Source organism: Dromiciops gliroides, chromosome 1, assembly GCF_019393635.1.
Source record: "Dromiciops gliroides isolate mDroGli1 chromosome 1, mDroGli1.pri, whole genome shotgun sequence".
NCBI classification, from domain to species: domain Eukaryota; kingdom Metazoa; phylum Chordata; class Mammalia; order Microbiotheria; family Microbiotheriidae; genus Dromiciops; species Dromiciops gliroides.
In genome coordinates, this window is record NC_057861.1 from 646,508,514 (window position 1) to 646,526,828 (window position 18,315).

General features: G+C 36.3%; 1 protein-coding gene and 1 pseudogene across 1 annotated transcript in view; both read right to left on the reverse strand.

Annotated features, from left to right (window-relative positions):
• PTPRD (protein tyrosine phosphatase receptor type D) overlaps positions 1 to 18,315 on the reverse strand; it is a 2,680,207-nt gene that overhangs the window by 2,414,357 nt on the left and 247,535 nt on the right.
• On the reverse strand, positions 15,734 to 16,197 carry LOC122731745 (annotated as a pseudogene).

Below are 18,315 nucleotides of genomic sequence, written 5' to 3' on the forward strand. Positions count from 1 at the left end.
AAAAATGTACCTGTCAGATATAAGGGAACAGTTTATGATTAAATATGAGACAGAGCAGATCACAGGGAGGTAAAATAAATCATTTGATTAGATGAAATTAAAAAGGTTTTGTATAAGCAAAATAAATGCAGTCAAATTTTGAAGAAAAACAGGAAACTAGAAAAATGTATAGCAAGTTTCTCTGATAGAAGAAAAAAATAAATAAGAAGCTGAGCCAAATTTATTTTAAAAATAAGTTTCTTTCCCCAAATGATGAGTGATCAAAAGATATTAACAGTCAGTTTTAAGGAAAATCAAAGCTATCAATAATCACATTAAAATTTTCTAAATCACTACTTATTAAAGAAATACAAATTAAAACAACTCTGATATACCACTTTACACCAATCAGATTGGCTAACATGACAGAAAAGGAAAATGACAGATGCTGAAAAGGATGTGGAAAAATTGGGACACATGCACTGTTGGTGGAAATGTGAATGAGGCTTACTATTTTGGAGAACAATTCGGAACTACCCCCCAAAAAGCTATAAAACTTTGCATACTCTTTGACCCAGAAATATCACTGTTAGGTCTATATCCCAAAGAAATCATTGAAAAGGGAAAAGGACACACACACACACACACACACACACACACACACACACACACACACACATATATATATATACAAATGGGTCTCTCAACTTCAGGCATTTTCTCTTGCTGTCCCCCATGCCTAGAATGCTCTCACTCCTTCACTACTACTAACCTCCTTAGTCCCAACTAAACTCCTGCCTTATACAAGAAGACTTCTTCAATCCTTTTTAATTTCAGTGCCTTCCCTCAGTTAATAATTTCCTATTTATCCTGTTTATAGTTTGCTTAGATACTTTTGTCTCTAGGTTGTCTCCCCCATTAGACTGTAAGTTCCTTGAGGTCAGGGTCTATCTTTTGCCTCTTTTTTATCCCCATTTAGCACAGAGCTTAACAAATGGCAGGCACTTAATAACTATTGATTTACTAAGTAAAATTATTAAAAAGATTATAATGGGGGGCATTTTGCTGGAGGAAAAAAAGAAGATAGATGATAAGGGGAAAGAAGAAAGTTCTCTCTTCATCAGAGACCAGAATAAAACAAAAAATAAAATATAATGTTAAGGTATTCTGAGATGTAGGGAAAAAAAAAAAGAAAGCCAGGCATCCACAGTAAGACAAAGGTGTTATCTTTAGTTGTAAACTGGGGGAATGGGTTTCTTATTTCTTATGAATTATAAACTTCTCACACCCACAATGAACTTCTCTTTACTTCAAATATATCAAAGATTCATCATTATCCCTCCTAACACATAGATCACAACTGACTCCTCACAAATCCCCTTAAAAGCAGAATCCATGTATTTCTTTGGCTGAAAAAAAATTTAATATCTGAAAGTCAACCTTCCAATGAGTAGTTGTTCTTTCACACTTATGCTTGTTCTCCAGTCACAGACATTCATTATGTTTCTGGGCTCAATAGAATCTTTTTGACTTGGTAAGACCTGCCCAATCTTTTGGTATACTTACATACTTTTCAATAACTCAGATAAACTCCATGGCATAATGAAACATCACAGAGGGCCTTTAGTAGAAGAGCAAGTATCTCTACACTCATTTGTCAGATAGGAATTATGTCCTAAGTTTCCTAAAATTGGCATACATCTAATATAAACATTAATTTAAAATCCTCTCCCCCCCCACCACCACTCGTACTCTAATGTTGACTCCAATGAATATGTGATCTCATTTGTGTGGGATTTAACTTCAGGAATACAGATCTTCCCCATGCTTAGTGACATTTGTCCATGTTCTCCCATAAATCTACCACAAGGCTATCTGCTATTTTCAGAATTTTTAAAAATTATCTTGACATCACATAGGTACTAATGGAACACTCTAAATATGTGATTGGGTCATTTTTTTCTGTTCAGTTGGTTCATAAAATATAAATTTATGTACTCTATAGAATTATATACTGACACATATACACATGTTGCTCCTTTTTTTAAAACCTGTCAGTAATCCACTATGTCTCAACAAATAAAGTATAAAGTTCTTTACCTGGCAGTCAAGGTCCTCCTCAATCCACATTATCAATAAAACTCTCTAGCGTTACTTTCTAATATTACTACTACAATATTCTATAATCTAACCTCCCCACCCTAATCCCCCAATAGTTTGCTCCCTCCATAGATGTCCTTCACTTTTTATCTGTCTGTTTTAGTTATACATAGGGACCACCCTATGCTTCAAGTGATTTTCATCTTTCCCATCTCAGTCTGATAAAATCCAACTCCAATGCCACATCCTCCATGAAGCCCTTCTTGGCCTTCTCAGACATTTATAATCTTTCTTCCTTGATCCATCATATAGGAGTTTATTTGCAATTCTTTGATGTCCTCATCATCATATATAGAGCTTTTCTTTTCTTAAAATTTGTATTATACAGCCCTCATACTCTGCAAGATCTATGAGAAGATGGATTGCGTTACATAAACTTTGTATCTTACCAAGAACACCTAGCACAGGGTTTTCCACAAGGAAGGTGCTTTATAAATTTTTGTTAAATAGAATTGTTAAATTAAGTACACTTAAATTGGTCTTAAAAATAAGTAGCAAATATGGATGCTAAATTTACACAGTTTTTTGATAGTAAATGTAAAAGAAACAGAATTATTTCTCCATTTTTTGTAAGAGGATGTTTCTCACAAAAAAAAAATAGCATCTTTCTTAGAAAGCTCTATAGGACATAACATGTTATTTCTACTTAAAATACTCTAAAATCAATGGTCTGTGTGAGAACAGAATGTATTGTGTGGATTCAGTCAATACAAATAGCTAAGAATAAAAGATATGAACTAGCTGGTTCTAAGCCTTTTTTTCAACTACAGTTGTAGACTCATGAATTTTGGGAATGGCACATTTTTTGCTCTCTTGCCAAAGACTGGTTAGTATGGCTCTTAAAACTAAGCAGTCCTCAAAATTATCGATGGATAGAATTCAAGTATAACCTAACTCTAAGTAAAGAAATTATTCGCATTTGTTTTCAAGACTGTCGTTCATTCTTAGCATTGATAAACATCCATAAAAGGTGACATCAACAAATATTTGTTTTAAACAAACTTGTAAAAAATGAATAATGGGGGCAGCTAGATGGATAAAGAACCAGCCCTGGGGCAGCTAGGTGGTGCAGTGGATAAAGCACTGACCCTGGATTCAGGAGGATGTGAGTTCAAATCCAGCCTCAGACACTTGACACTTACTAGCTATGTGACCCTGGGCAAATCATTTAACCCTCATTGCCCTGCCAAAAAAAAAATTTAAAAATTAAATAAATAATAAATAATAGAATTGTGATATATACCAAAAAATAATAACTTAATTACTACAACCTTCTTGGAAATATGACAATATGAAAATAAAAATACAAATGATTACCAATCTTATCCATGATCCCAGGCCTGTCCTAATAACTTACTTTCCTTTCCGCAGATTTCCTTTACTAAAAGTAAGTTAGATAATAAACACTTTATTTTTACCACATTAGAAATATCTTAATAAAATATTAAAAACTTTTATTAAAATATACCATTATTTCTATACTTGAATGGTTAAAAAAAAGACAAAAATTCCCTACTTTCATTACATGGACCATTAACTTCTCAGCAAATCTCCATTTTCTTGTGCCATCTGTACCAAGATCAAAATAGTCTTATAAATCTTTGCCAGTTTCAAAGAAGCACTTTACATATTTTAAATAGTGTGTGTATGTGTGTATTTTTACAGGTAGCTTTCACATATACATAGATACTCAAAAGAGAAATTGCATATGGTAGTGAATAAAAATGAGTTTTCAACCTACTTAAAATGGAAATAGATTAGTAGAAAGTTAAACTAGGATAATTGTATAATGAAAATAATATTTTGCCTGAAGCATAATAAGAAATCATTTAATAGAAGAACTGAACAAAAAAGACATACAAAACACTCTATTACCTGGCCCTGAATTATAAAATATTTGCACAAAATTGTACTTCATGGACCATTACCACTTAGGAAAACAAAAACAAAAACAAATACAAACAAAAAACCACTCTTCTTTTCTCTAAACAGTCTGACCACAATTATCTTTTTTAAACTCTTTTTTTTGTTGTCGTTTTAAAGTAATTTTCTACTTAAACTGCTACTAGTCCTTAAGCATGTTAGTTGCCTGGGAAACAAAAGAAGATTTTGTGACAATAAGAGAAATTCAGTTAACCACCACAGTCCCTCCATAAGCCATTTTCATCATTTCTGTATTTTAGAAGTTTTCAACATAATACTTGACCATGGCCAACTTGGTTGTTACTTTATCAAATTCTCAATACAATGAAATGGGCCAAAAGGGCTTTCAGAGAGTTTAAACACTAAGGAAAAGTCTTCCCAGCAATAGCAGTACTGTCATTTTCTTAAAATTCTACAGAGTCTGTGAGACTTAGTGTCTATTTTCAATTTTTTAATCCACTCTTATCTGAGTAGCACAAGGTTAGAAACACTACCACAGAACAGGGATCACATTGTTCATGCTTTGGAATTACATTAACTCTTCCATGAACATGATGTTATTTAACACATTGGAAGCAGTCTCCTGAACTTGTTTTTGAAGGATTAGCTTGATTCTGTCTTGGCACTTTTAACTTTCAACCTTCCAGGAGTGATAGCCCCAGGGATGTTAAGTATCTTGGATATTTTATGACACACATTTCTTTAAAAAACAAAAAAAACAAAACAGTTTTATTCTCCACTTTCTCCAAATGCACGGGACGAGATATGCTCCAAGCCCAACTTAGCCATGTTGATCCTTGTAGGGATCTTTATAAAAAAAAAATACCACCCACATGCATTTATCCCTGTCTTTTACTCCACCTCATCCATTATTCTATATTAAACCATAGGCCAGATCTAGCTCTTTATTCAGAACTTAGTGGCATTTCAATTGAATAAAACTTTATTAAGTGCTTCTTATATATGCAATGTATTTTGTTGAATGCTGGGAACATCAAGCCAAAAGTTAATAAATAAATAGATTCCTGTCCTTGGAGGAGCTTATATTGAGGAGATACAAATTGCACACAGATACACAGATAAAAAGAGGATAATCCAAAGAATGAGAAAGCAATAAGAACTGGGGTAGGAGGGTTGATCAGAAAGAATTCTTGTGGGTGGTAGCACTTCAAGTGAACCTTGAACAAGCTAAAGATTCTAAAAAAAATATTGATGAGGAAGGTACATTCCAAGAATGTTATGTAGCTTTTGAGAAGACATGGGGATGACAAATGATATACCAACTAGTAGGTTAATTTGTCTGAAATACTGAGTACATGAAGATGAGTTGCAAAATGGAAAACCTAGGACTTAAAGTATGTGTGATTTGCTCTTTCTAGTGAGTTATAAAGAACATGTACTATATCCTTTGTCTGCTGCCAATCCATCATTACAAACTTCAGAAACCAGTTTCTAGCCATGAGAAACCAAGGGACTAGTAATATGTGATGGTAATTGTTACACACACACACATATATAGAGAAATATAGACATTCATATATACACATACAAAGGCCTAATGCCTCAACAGGCACTGACCCAGAACTCAGTGTTCATATTAAAGGTATAGACTGCTAATTCCTCACAATCTTTTCTAGTAGCTTTCAAGTGCCCTTACTCTAGATGTAACAATTCTCTGGCCCTAAGCATATGATTCCTCTTTCTTTTGTGCTTTTTCCTTCTGAATCTTGGATGAATGAATATTTAGAGATGGAAAAGACCAGGTTACAACATAATGAGCTGTGAAAGCTTGAAAGAGGTACCTATTTTTGTTTGTCCTTTCTCAAAGAGGACCATGACATTGGGGTGATGTCATGATTTGCACTGAATTGGATTTAAGTGAGGAAGGGCTGTGCAAGGTCATCAACCTCACTCTCCTCCAGAGCCATCTGGGTCCAGTGGCAAGATATACATCAGAATGACTGAAGATGACCCTGGATGTTTAAGGCAATTGGGGTTAAGTGAATTATCCCAGGGTCACACAGCTAGTAAGTATCTGAGATGAGATTTGAACTCAGTTTCTATTGATTCCAGGGCCAGTGTTCTCTCCACTGTGCCACCTAGCAGCCCCCTTCAGGTAGCGGAGATCAACAGAGGTGGTGCTAGCCCTAGCTTATTTTCATGAGGATTGAGGCCTAAGTTACTTGCTTCATATAACAGAAGATTTATTTATTAGCTGACACAACAGACTTTAAGAAGCTAGACCAGCTGAGCAAGGGAGGGCCTTGCCTTGAAGCTAACTTGGTGGGGATTCTAAAAAGAATGAAAATTATTACCAGGGCCAGAAATCACCTCTCAATCTACATATCTTCCCAAAATGTTTAGTGCCTCTGTGTGTCAATTCTGAGCCTAATCTCCAATGATCTGATATGTGTACACGAGACTATATCCCTAGCCTCAACTTTGAGGAAATGTTTTTTGTCCTTCTGTCTTTGTTATACGTTCTTGGTAAATATCTCTTTGTAAAATCTAATTGATATCAACCAAATGATCAATATTGGTGAGACACATTTGGGGGCTCATAAGCAATATTATAAGAAATTCTAGCCCCTCAGTGTTAGATAATAGAACCCCAAATGAGGGAAGTGGTTAATTTCCCTCTAGGAGCCTTGCCTGCCAATGTAAGTAGGTGTTGTTAGAGTGAGCCTAGAAAGGGTGTTAGAGTCATTTGAATTTAGTCTAAAAAGTTCACATTAGTGTATATGTCAGGGGTTTCTCTGTTCCCACAATGCTTATAATCAATAGAACCTTGCTCATTGGGGGAAAATATATCTCTGAACTAGTTTTTATGGAATATATAAACCTACAGTGTGGGGATATCACTTAATATGCTATCTGATTAGGTAGTATAGGAAGTTTTAAAAAGGTAATATGAGTCTCACAGGGTGGTAAGAACCAGGCTAGCAGACCCAACAGCAGGAGTGACAGGGAAGGGAAGAAAGAGCAGCTGTACCTACACTATTCTTATGGCTGACACAGTTGAAAATGGTAAAGGTGGTGGCAGCAGGGAGATGTTGGAGAGAGATATAATCAATGTAGATCTGGCCCTGGTATCAGGAGACTCTAGTTCCTTTAAAGTCAGCATCCTCTAGACTGCTTCAGAGATTTGAAAGGGAAGTAATAACAGAATAGCTTTGCATGCTAATACCCTGTACAGGTACCATATGTGCATTGACTAAGTCCCTCTCCTTTCTCATTGGGGAGACAGAAGGATTAATGGAAGTTGATTAGCATCCCTAGGAGATATATGGAGGTAGGATTCATTTGTTATAGGCACTAAAAATTGTTACTACATAATTTAATTCCTTATATTTACCTGACTATTCTGTTTTAAATTAAATGCCTTTTATTCAAATTTCATGTGTTATCCGGAATACTTGGCATAAAGCAGTATTGGAAGGGGCTTAGAGTCACGGGTTTAAACACATGCTAACCCAAACAACACATTGAACCTGAGTATATTTGAGCAGGATAGGTGATATCACTTGCCTGGGATCTTTGGCTGTAGTAGATTGGAAAAAATACTATAGAATCTTTCAGATGTCAGCCTAAAGAGTTTGTTTTTTATCCTATGATACATAGTTCTGAATTTTTTGTTATAAAATAAGAAAACTGGAATAAACCAATGTTTTAATATTAAATCCTTCTATAAAACTGAAGTTTCTAGTTAATCAGTGCATATTATTTACTTATATAATATACAGAATTCAATTCTTATATACACTTAAAATTAAGCTTCACTACAAATGTAGTTCTCAATAACTTAAATACGATTTATCCTTTGACTTAAATATATTCCTCATAAAACCCCTGCATATCCAAATACAATATAACAGTTAGTATTATGATATTTTAACTCCTAAGCAATCATAGCTGACTCTGACTTCTCATTGCCACTACCCTACTAAAGACTTTTATCAACTTTTAACAACTTTTAGCCTGAACTCTCATAGTCTCCTAACTGATCTTCCAATTTCCATTCTTTCACTTTTCTAGTATCTCCTTTACCTTGCCAATGGATTTTAATTACAAATAAAAATGTAAAAGAAGCTGTGTAATAGCTATTTCTCATGATTTGGCCACATATGTTTACAAAAGAGAAATGGGACATTGTCCAAGACTTTCATGTAATTGTGCAAAACTGTCCCTATTTTGTAAAATGAATTATGGACTCGATCCTGTGGCTGTTACGTGTGTCAAGGCTGCAAATCTCACTGCAAATTGTGATGATTATACAATCCTATTTTAAATTTATTACTTTATGTTGCCCATCATGATCAAAGGTTTACAAATAATAAAAAATACCTTTAAATGCTACTGGCAGAATTATAAAAGATTCTCCCAATGTGTGAATTACTCCCTAGGAATGTATCAAGCTCATTGGAAGCTGTGTGTATACTTCTAATTCACCAGAAGATTATTTTGGTATGACCCTATGAATCATTTCCAAAATTCATTAGGTCTACAGCAAAGTATTCAACATATAAATTTGCATTGGCCCAGACTGCCTATGGTATTTCTCTGAGTCTTCTCCTTTAGGCAGTTGATCATTTTTTCAATTGTTCTCTTTGTCAGGAGGCGAAAGAAACATGGAAATCTGCTTGCAGTAAATGTACTCAGGTCATGCCTTAACCCAGAGCATGTTTTCCACATTGAATTAGTTTTGTTGGCTAGCTCGATGAGTATCTTCTGAACGACTAATAAAATTAGCCATGTGTTGAATCTGACTTGATCATTAAGACAGCCAACACAAACAAATCAACCATTTTTAATTTGGTGTTTCTCTTCACACAGATGTGCCTTTTATAGTCCCCTCACATTAAACTTATCCAGGAAAGGAAAAATAAAAGGAGATAGAAAAGAAATATGCCAAAATTATATTTGATGTACAATGCCTAATTTTCTTTCTGCTTACTACCTAATTGACCGACTGATATTTTTCTATGGCTGAACATGTGGCAATTTTCTTATTATGCTTGTTTGAAGTAATGTGCTACTTTGGAACCTAAACATTGCCAAATTACATCTTATCGTTCTGAGAAACCAACAGCAGGGGGAAAAAATAACCAAATTTAAACAAAGACACCCAACATATCATTTCATATCATCTCTTTAAACCAAAATGTGTTTAGCATCTACTATGTGCAAATTACTATGCTAGATGCTAGGGAGAAAAAGAAAGCACATTAAAGCACATCTCTGTTTTTGCCCTCAAGGAGTTTGCAGTCTACACTCCCAAAATAAAAGAAGTATTCATATAATTAGAATTGCAGGTAGGATTTTATGAAGAAGATGGCTCCTGAGCTAATTCTTAAAGGAAGATAAAAATAAAATTAGAGAAGTTGGAGATCAAGAGAATACATGACTGGCTAGGAAGATAATTTACACACTTATATGAAAGTGGGAATAGGTTAATTTAGACATCTAAAGGATTTGATCAGTATGGTTGACAGCCTTAATGATAATATCATCTTTCAAAAAGTAGGGGATATTCTATTCTGGATATGATTCTCACCAACAAGGAAGAATTGTTTGGTGGGGTAGAAGAAGCCTTGGGGGTGAGTGACTTCTCAGAATTTGTGATAAAAGACAAGAAAATCATAGCCTAATAAATAGACAAGATTTGAGAAGAGGTGATTTCAAAGACGCTGGGACAAGAAGAAATAGAAATTCATGGACTAATATACTACAAGGAAAGTCAACTCAAAAGTGAGTTTAAAAAAAAATCTCAATAATGAATTTCTGAAGATATGAAATGAAAGCATTCCAGTAAGATGGGAAAAAAGGAGCTATATAATAGGAATATAGTGTATACACAGACCAACTTAGGTTTTTTAAAGGTATCTGCAAAAGAGAGAAGCAAGGGTTGTAAATCTATAACAAATATTGTAGTGATAGTGTTAGGAATCCTGAAGCTTATAATGAGCTAACACTGGTAAGTAGAGAAGTAATTAGGATTTTTGCACCCAGGGTAAATGCTAAAAAACAAGCCAATGAAATGAAAGGCATTCTCAGCATGGAAAAAAGACTGGAAATCACCCTGGAAAGTGTTGTGACTGTGAATCAGCAGCTTGTCATAAAGCCATTACTGGAAGATTGCCCATTCAGAGAATTGATAAACTTGGTAGCTTCTAATTTAAACAGATTATTTTTGAAATCTAGATTAGTTTTAGGTAGCTAAGCAGTGTACTGGATAAAACTGGGGACTTATAATCAGTAAGATGACTAAATTCTACCTGAGACACTTATTAACTTCGTGATCCTAGACAAGTTAGCCGTTTTTGTTATTCTTGTGGCAGTAGTGGTAGCCACGGTTATTTTTCTTCATATTTAGTTTTCAAGAATTCTGATTACAGGAGAGACAGGAGTCTGATTACAAAAAGAGTTGTAATCCTTGTAGCAAACAGTTAGATTCTATGTGGGAAGGGGGTGATAGATTTTTTGAAACACAAGCAGAAAACACAAAGGAAGAAGGAGGAAGAGGAGGAGGAGGAAGGGGGGGGGGAGATGAGAGAAGGAAGAGGAGAAGGAAGAGAAGAAGATTTGCAACCTTTACACATATAACAGTTATTGAGCTCTCAAATCATTTTACAAAACAGGAACAATTTTGCCCAATTACATGGAAATCTTGGGCGAAGTCCCATTTCTCTTTTGGAAACATATGTGGCCAAAGACTGAGAAATAGCTATTGTACAGTTTCCTTTACATTTATATTTTTAATACAAATGCATTGGTAACGTGAAGGAGATACTAGAAAAGTCAAAGAATAGAGGTAGGATGATCTGTTAGGAGGCTAGTAGATGTTTGCTAAAAGTTTTTTTTAAAAATTGCAAAGCGCTTTAGAAATTGTATTTTATTTGATTCTTCCAACAACTCGGGAAGGTAGATGTTTTTATTATCCCCATTTTACAGATGAGGAGACTGAGACAGGCAGAGGTTACATGACTGCCCAGGGTCATACAGACATTATGTGTAAGATTGGATTTGAGCCTAAGTCTTCCTGACTCCAGGTCCAGTACTCTATTCTCTGTAGTACCAATCTGCCTCTGATGCCGGATGAATCTTCAAGGATAATCTAGTCTAACTTCATTTTACAGAGGAAGAAACCATGGATTGAATATGAGAAGTGACTTGCCTAAGGTTAGGAGAAAGGCTCATGTAATAGTGGGAATGAGGCTAAACCAAAGAACATGTTTTTTTGTTTGTTTGGTTGGTTGGTTGGGTTTTTTTGCTTGTTTGTTTTGTTTTTGTTGTTGTTTTTTGTTTTTTTTTCCCAAAGCCCTCATTTTACAAAAGGAGTTAACTCAAACTTTGTGTCAAATTAGGGAATAGAAGTCCTTTCTCCTGAGTCCCAGCTGGTGTCTTTCAGTCAATGTATTGAAATGTAGCTTCTTCAGGGGTTATGGGGACTCATGGGGCCATCGAAACTTCAAGAGCAATTCATTAATTGAGGACAAGCAGCTAAAAAAGGAAATAGTCTCTTTATTTCATTTAGGTGATCCCTAGACCCAAGCTTACCTGCATGGCTGAGAAAGCACAGCAAAGATCCGTGAAGTCTAGACACCCCCACTCTACCCCCACATCCATGTTTAATCTGCCCTCTTGGAGTAGACCATGTTGTGAGGTAGCAGAGGACTTGGCCTAGGAAAGCAGACCCTGTTCACTGTCTCTGCAGGGATCTAGATCCCAGAGGAGTCTCTGCACTCTGCTCAAAATACAGCTCAGGATATTTTCCAATGGGCCTTCTTACAAAGCTCCCAGGCTCTTGCCTACAGGAAAAATCTGAGAAGGTAGGATGGCAAAATAAAAATTTAAGGCAACAATAAGGCCTCTATAACAGGGAGATAAAGTCATCTGTCAGAAATCTAAGCCATGCAGCAGGGTCCGAGGCTCTGTCTTACTTTCTCTACCTTATTATAAGCTTGCCCCAGGTCCATCAAGGGAAAAGGGAGCAGGGGCAGCTAGGTGGCGCAGTGGATAAAGCACTGGCCTTGGATTCAGGAGTACTGGAGTTCAAATCCAGCCTCAGACGCTTGACACTTAACTAGCTGTGTGACCCTGGGCAAGTCACTTAACCCTCATTGCCTTGCAAAAATTTAAAAAAAAAAAAAGGGAAAAGGGAGCTAGTTCCTAGGCTGGGCTCTCTCCCCACATGCACGGCAAAATGCCAGACTAGATAGGCAGGTCACTGCTATTGCAAATGAGGTATTGTTTGTCTGGTAATAGCATAAGCTACTTTATCTATCTATCTATCTATCTATCTATCTATCTATCTATCTATCTATCTATCTATCTATCTATCTATCTATCATCTACCTATCATCTACCTATCATCTACCATCTATTTTCTCATTTATTAATTATTTCTTTCATTTATTTTACTGTTTTATTTTATTCCCCCCCCCATTACATGTAAAGATAGTTTTCAACATTCATTTTGGTAATATTTGGGGTTGCAAATTTTTCTCCCTCCCTTTCATCCTTTCCCCCTCCCAAAACCAGCGAACAATCTGTTATAGATTATACATTACAATCATGTTAAACATATTTCCACATTAGTCATGTTGTGAGAGATGAAACAGAACAAAAGGGAAAAAGCACACAAGAAACAAAACAACAACATCAAAAATAAGTGAAAATCGTATGCTTCGATCTGCATTCAGACTCCATAGTTCTTTTTCTGGATGTGGAGAGCATTTCCTATCATGAGTCTTTTGGAATTGTCTTGCATCATAGTATTGCTGAGAAGAGCTAAGTGCGTCACAGATGATATTGTACAATGTTGCTGTTACTATGTATGATGTTGTGTTGGTTTTGCTTACTTCACTCAGCATCAGTTCATGTGAGTCTTTCCAAGGATTTTCTAAAATCTGCCTGCTCATCATTTCTTATGGCACAATAGTATTCCATTACATTCATATACCACAATTCATTCAGCCATTCCCCAATTGATGGGCATCCCCTCAATTTCCAAGTCTTTGCCACCACAAAAAGAAAGGCTATAAATATATCTGTACATGCTCCCTTTGGGATATAGACCTAGTAGTGGTAATGCTGGGTCAAAGGTCACAGTTTTATACCCTTTTAGGCATAGTTCCAAATTGGTCTACAGAATGGTTAGATCAGTTCACGAATCAACCAACTATGCATTAGTGTTCCAATTTTCCCATATCTCCAACATTTATCACTTTTTAAAATCATATTAGCCAATCTAACAGGTGTGAGGTGGTACCTCAGAGTTGTTTTAATTTGTATTTCTCACCAATAGTGATTGAGAACCTTTTTTATATAACTATAGATAACTTTTATTTCTTTATCTGAAAACTCCCTGTTCATATCCTGTGACCATTTCTCAATTGGGGAATGACTTGTATTTTTCTAAATTTTGATTCAGTTCTCTATATATTTGAGAAACGAGACCTTTATCAGAAACACTGACTATAAAAATTGTTTCCCAGCTTTCTGCTTTCCTTTTAATCTTGGTTGCATTGGTTTTGCTTGTGCAAAATATTTTTAATTTAATGTAATAACAATGATCCATTTTGCATTTCAAAAAATTCCCTATCTCATCTTTGGTCACAAATTCTTTCCTTCTCCATAGATCTAACAGGTAAACTATCCCTTCTTCTTCCAATTTGCCTATGATATCACCCTTTATGTCTAAATCATGTACCCATTTTGACTTTCCTTTGGTATACGGTGTAAGATGTTGGTTTGTATCTAGTTTCTGCTATACTATTTTCCAGTTTTCCCAGCTGTTTTTGTCAAAAATCAAGTTCTAATCCCAGAAGCTGGAGTGTTTGTGTTTATCCAACAGTAGTTCACTATAGTCGTTTACTATTGTGTCTCCTTTGCATAACCTATTCCACTGATCCACCACTCTATCTCTTAGCCAATACCAAATAGTTTTGATGCTGGAATAGACTACTTTAGCTATGACTGCATTTCCTTTCCCATCTCTAGTAGAGCCTGGGTAAGTACATTTCATTCTCCTCTAGGGAAGACTATATCACCATTACTAAGTCAAAATTATTGTTCAGCTAGTAAGAAAATCTAAAGACAAATATATATATATATATATACACACATATATATATGTATAGTTTGCTTTCTTGAGCTTTATTAGAAAAATATTTCAGTTCAAGAATGTTATTTTGTTAGGTGTGAATATGACAACAATAATTGACTATGATAAAGAAGGGAGAGCTGAGAAGCATAACAGAAAGCACTGGGTTTGGGGTTCAATCACACCTCTGAGAATTTCTCCAGCAAGTTACTTAACCTTTGTTGGCCTCAACTTTGTTGTTTGTAACTTGACAAGAGTGGATTAGAGGACCTCTGAGGTCCCTTCTATCTCTAAATCTATGATCCTATAAATTACAGTTTTCCTTCGATTTTCTCTGCCAAGGCAAATGATGGAATAGACTGGATAGAATAGAACAAAGGGGGCTAATGGGGAACTGATGAAATCCTCCCTCTCCTCATCTGTCTGATGGCTTCTCAGGCTTCCTTCAAATATCAGCTAAAATTTCACCTTCTGCAAGAAGTCTTTCTTGATCCCCCTTAAGGATATCCCTCTGATATAATCTGTGATTTATATTGTATACATGTTGTTTTTACATAGTTACTTGCATTTTCTATCTCTCATTAGGCTGTCAGCATGGACTATTATTTGTTTTTCTTTGCATTTCCTGCACTTAGTATCTGGCATATAGTAGGCATTTAACAAATTCTTGCTGACTTGATGTCAAAGTTCAGTATGGAGAGAGGAAGCAAAAACCTCGCTGTCCTTTAGAAGTTCAAGTCAACTTGATGACTTGCATAATCAGGTACTGAAATAATTGATTTATGTGATTGCAGAGTAAAAGACAGAGGAGAAAAGTAGAATTGGTATTAGTTGGAGAAAGAAAATATGCTCATTTTTATTTCCAAACTCTAGTAACCAGTATAAGTGGGGAAAAAAGCTTCAACTATAGTCCCAGTGAAAAATATTAATAATTCTGTTTTATGCATAGGCTTTAAAGTTTTCAGTGTCTTTTCTTGACAATACTGTAGGTTTGGTCATTTAAGTATTGCCAGTTGTTGCTATCTTTATGTTATAGTTGAGAAAACTGAGGATATGAGAAATCAAGCAACTTTTTCATAATCATAAATTGAGAAAGTGCCTGTTGAATTAGAAGCTAGGGTTTCTGACAAGTCTATGGCTCTCCATTAAGTCATACTGCTCTGAAGGGAAGAGCTTGATAATGATGATGATGCTAATGACAATGACAATGATGATAAAAAACATATATTAAAAAATGAAATAAATCTTTCCTTTTTACAATCCTGAAGCTCAGGGTGGTAATTGTAAGCCCCGCCCCCCAAATGGCAGGGGTCATGCTGAATTCTCCCTTATTTTAGAACACTTAAGCCTACATGTTGATGTTCCCTCAAATATTTACTTCCCAGTCCCCCAATCTATTCAGAGATAGTCATTCTTTTGATAGCACTATCACCCACAAATGTGTTCTACTTCCAGTTTCAAGAATATCACAATTCTTTAAATGGATCATAATATTTTATCCTTTCTATTCTCTCTTTCTCTCTCTTTTTTTTAGGAACCTTCTTGTTTTTATTGTTAGGATCTGGGTTATTTGAGAGGGATGAAACAAGAGGAGTGGGTGGCTCCAATACCCAGCCGGTGGTGTTTCACACGCTTGTAGGTGATAGAGAATTCGCTCAGGTAATGTCCAATCATCTGGGCTTAATTTCAACCTGATTGAAGGTCTTGCCGGGGCAGACACCCACCATACTGCCCACCATCTCTGGCAGGATGATCATGTCTCAAAGGTGTGTCTTCACGATCTTGGGCTTTTCCATGGGGGGTGGGGGGGGCGGTGCCTCCTTCTTGGCCTTCCTCAGGTGCTTAAGGAAGGAATGCTGCTTGCCCCGCAGACCCTGGTTGAGTCTCTGCGGCTGCTGAGAGCTGTACAACTGCATGAGCTGTTCATAAGACATGTCCAGGAGCTGATCCAGGTCCACGCCGCGGTACATGAACTTCCGGAAGGTTCGCTTCTTCTTCAGCTCCACTTCCACCATCTTGTGTGCTGTTAGGAAAAGCTCTATTCTCTTTCTATTCCTTACTCTTCTTTATTCTACTCCTTATTCTTGCCATGACCTCATATCCTTGCTTCAAGACTCTTCCAGGACTCTAACCCTACTTCGATAAATTTCCAATCTTTTTGTTTGCCCTTTGATCTCGAAGAGGACCATGACATCAGGGTGATGTCATGACTTGCATTGAATTGGATTTAAGTGAGGGAAGGCTCTGCAAGATCACTAACCTCAGTCTTCTCCAGAGCCATCTGGGTCCAGTGCCAAGATATATATCAGGATGACTGGAGATGGCCCTGGATGTTTTTAAGGCAATTGGTGTTAAGTGACTTGCCCAGGATCACACAGCTAGTAAGTGTCTGAGGTAAGATTTGAACTTAGATCCTCCCAACTTCAGGGCCAGTCCTCTATCCACTGCCCTCATTTCTAGTCTTGACCCCTTAGTGAAAGAGTTCAGCTCTGCAATATCTTCTGTTCTTGAATCACCTTTTCCCTTCCTTGCATAAACCCTCAAGTAATCAGTTAATCAATAAGTATTTATTGATTACTTCTTCCACGTGCCATTATCATCATAGCTATAATAATATTTATGTAGCTCCTCCTAAGTGCCAGGCATTGTACTAAGATCTTTATGGATATTATCTCACTTGGCACTCACAACAAAGAGCTGCTGTGATATACTCTTGGAGATAGGGGCTATTATTATCCCCATATTTTATGGTTGAAGAAACTGAGGCAAAGAAAAAGATAGGTTGCTGAGCTTTTGTGAAGAAGATTCTCTGTCAAGCTTAAGGTTGATATAGAGGTGGTGATGAACAGAATGCTATGGGGAAAACCTGGAAAGACCTACATGAGCTGAAGCGGACTGAAATGTACTGTATACAAAATAACAGCAATAGTAGGGGATGATCTGCTGGGAAGCATGTGGTTATTTTCAGCCAGGCAATGATTCAATGTAACCCTGAGGGACTTATGAAGATTGCAGCCCATCTGCAGAAAAAGAATTGATAGTATCTGAAAACAGATGGAAACACATGTTAAATTTTTTTTTTCATTTCCTCTTTGACAATTCCTTAATCTGAAATTCTGGGGTTTTTGATTGTAATCTCTCGCAACTAGCTAATATGGGAATGTTTCCATGACTACTCATGTATAACTTATTTTGAATTGATTGAGTTCTTGTGGGTAGGGGATGGAAATGGAGGGGGGAAGAGAAGTTGGAACACAAAGTTTTTTAAAAATTGATGTTAAAATTTTGTTTTTATATATATTTTGGAAAATAAAATTCTATTCAGATTAAAAAAAAAAAAAGAAAAAGATAGGGACTTGCCCAGTGTCACATAGGTAGTAAGCATCTGAATCAGGATTTAAATTCAGAACTTCCTGACTTAGATCCAGAGCTCTATCCATTGGATGACCAAGATGCCCAGGCACTGTGTAAATTGCTGGATTTATAAGAACACAAAACAATCTCTATTCACACCCCCCCCCAATTAGGAAGACACATACATTTAAAAATGTGGTGGGGGGCAGCTAGATGGCGCAGTGGATAAAGCACTGGCCCTGGATTCAGGACGACCTGAGTTCAAATCCAGCCTCAAACACTTGACACTAACTGTGTGAACCCGGGCAAATCACTTAATCCTCATTGCCCAGCAAAAAAAAGAAAAATGCATGTGGTGGGGGGGTTACTAGGTGGCACAGTGGATAAAGCACCAGCCCTGAATTCAGGAGGAGCTGAGTTCAAATTCGACCTCAGACACTTGACACTTACTAGCTGTGTGACCCTGGGCAAATCACTTCACCCCCATTGCCCCCACCAAAAAAATAAAAATAAAAATACATGTGGCAAAAGTATATAAACTTTGTGAATACAAATATATACAAAGTAAATAAATACAAGGTAGTTTAGCAAGGGAGAACATTAGCATTTGGGAGGACAAAGAAAGTCATCATGCAGAAAATGTATGTTAGAAGAGAGGAACTCTCTCAGGCAGAGGTCAGTAAAGAGCACAGCACATTCAGACTTGAGGGATGTCAGTATAAAGGCCCAGAGACAAGAGAGAGGGTGTCCCACGTGAGAAAGAGAAAGAAGGTCAGTTTGTTTGCATGCAGAGT